Below are 2,522 nucleotides of genomic sequence, written 5' to 3' on the forward strand. Positions count from 1 at the left end.
ATCATCGTTTGAACTAAGCTAATCATTTCCCAAAGCTTATTTTTAGGTGCTGAACACGAATCTGGTTTCCAAAAATTGGGCTATCATATCATAATTTTGATAAGAATTAATACCGAAGAGGATTGAACTAAATAAAAAAGCAATATAAAATTTACAAAATACAACATATAATCATTTTCAAATAATTGCTGTATATAGAAATGAAAAATCGAACCGATATCAAACTTATTGGAAAGCTAAAAGTTAATTCTTCTTTCGAATAGCGCATTAATGAAATTTTAAAAATATCTTGCTGACAATGCTATACAACGTCATGAAAATTATCAGTTTTTTATTCTTTGACTTTCATTCTTTTTCTTCAAAATTGAGAGACGTAATGATAGCCAAATTTAGAAAACGGATTCATGTTAAACAGACAGAAATTCATTAAAAACTGCTAAAATTATTAAAACAATTTTTGTTGGAAGCTAATATAATTAATGGTAAAAGGCTGATTATCTACAATTAGTCAGAATTGTTTCCAATGTAATGTTAACTGTCAAAATTAATTGAAGCGTTAATTGTTTTCATCATAATAGAATTAATTTCAGACTATAAGACAATATTTTTCTAACAATTGTATATGTATAAATATATGTATAACTTATAAGTAGTATAAGCTTCTCAATATAATTGCCGATTTTTTTCTTCTATTGTCATATCTTTTATCAATTTTCGAGTTAAGGATGTAGATTCCTTTTCCACATACACTTATTAGTCCTACAAACCCTCTTTATTGCGAAGGCGTAACCAGTGACTTCTAAGGAAGCGTCTGGAATCTTTCACCCTCCCGTCAACTGAGTATCTCTTCTAACGGATCCAATTTTTGACTGTGTTTTTTCTCACAATCGGTTAACGATGAATCAATGCTCACGCTGCTGTTATTTCATGTGCCACTATTATAAATAAAAAAATATATATACATACTTGATCATATTATACATATTATTATAAGGATCAATTGTGTGTGGAATAGAATTGAAAGAACATTATTAGCTAATTCGGGAAAAATTCTTATTTAGGCGTGAAACACAATTGAAAAGCATAATATATGTATAGGTATACAAGAGATAACAATTTTCAACCTATCCAAAAACCGTGTATTTTAATATATACGCGATTTCTAATAGATTGAAATATGTTATGCTTGCTTCATATTGCCTATGTTTTTTTTATAATTGTGCTTCAGACTTTAAAAAATTATTTGTTTTTTAATTCTTATATTCCTTCTTTAATTCTTATGGCTGCTATTACCGTTGTGTATGATAAAACAGGTAAATAAAAGAAATAGCAATTAGAAACAAAAAAGAATTAGCTAATTTGTATTCTTCGCGGCACTCGTTCATCGATAATACCAAATGGAATCGAATGTAACGAAAATTAGCGATAGTGGAGTAGCGAGAAGGAGTTCAATAAATCATTCTAATTTTTCAGTAGTGGCTCGTTGGTCGCGGATCAAAGACCTACAAATGAATCGCTCAGTAGATGGAGAGGAAAAAAAGGAAGAAGGAAAGAAGGGGCGTGTATCTATATATTCAGGAGGAAGGCTATGAACGGACCATGCCACGGACTATGAATCTGTCATCGTCACGTACTACGGATCGTACGAATTCATGCGCGTACACGGTGGCAGAGCTTTTATAGTTTCCACATCGTCGACACGATACAACGCTTTCTGAATTTTCGAAGAAGCTCTCGAGTTGTGTTTGTGTGTAAATATATATATATATATAGAATGCGAAAAAAGTGACGAAAGTTCTAAACCTATCGTGAAAAATTTCTCTTTCGTGGAAAAAATATTTCAAATAAAATTTTCATACTTCCAGACCATTGCAGAACGATGACGACAAGCTTTATATATCATTTTTTTTTTTTTATGAGATATCAACGTTATCGCTCTTTTTTGAAAAACTTATTTCGCGAACATTTTTTTCAATTTAAAAAAAATGCGAAAAATTAAGACGAAAATTGAACTCTATTCTTTTAAGCCTATAGATATATCCTTTGCTATGATTTTATACATTCGTACAATTTGGTAATCAATATCTCTTCGAACTCACTACGAATACGTTACGTATCACTCTGAAGAGACAAAATTGCAGCTCTCCCTCTCGGAGCAAGTCAGGCCCTCTGAACCGAGTAGATCCGAGGAAACGCATCGCGAAGCGGTGCGGATGCGACGATCAAGAAGTTCATATCCCGCGCAGGAATACGGGCGCAATGACAGATTTACAGATTCCAACCATCGCGCCGTCTTCCTCTACGGGGTGGATTCTTAAAGCGGAAGGCGCTTCTCAACGACCCCCGCGCACGCACCAACGTTCCAGTGTGCATGTCAAATCGCACCTCGACTGTTTACGCTTTACGTCTGCAACCTTTTCATTTCCTCTCCGACTCTATATATCTTACCGCTCGACTCTTTTACTTTCACCGTCGACCGCCCTCTGTACCGCTTTACCCCTCCCCCCCCCCCCCCCCCCCCC

Source organism: Cyphomyrmex costatus, unplaced genomic scaffold (genome assembly GCF_001594065.2).
Source record: "Cyphomyrmex costatus isolate MS0001 unplaced genomic scaffold, Ccosl1.0 scaffold205, whole genome shotgun sequence".
In the NCBI taxonomy this organism is placed as follows: Eukaryota; Metazoa; Arthropoda; class Insecta; order Hymenoptera; family Formicidae; genus Cyphomyrmex; species Cyphomyrmex costatus.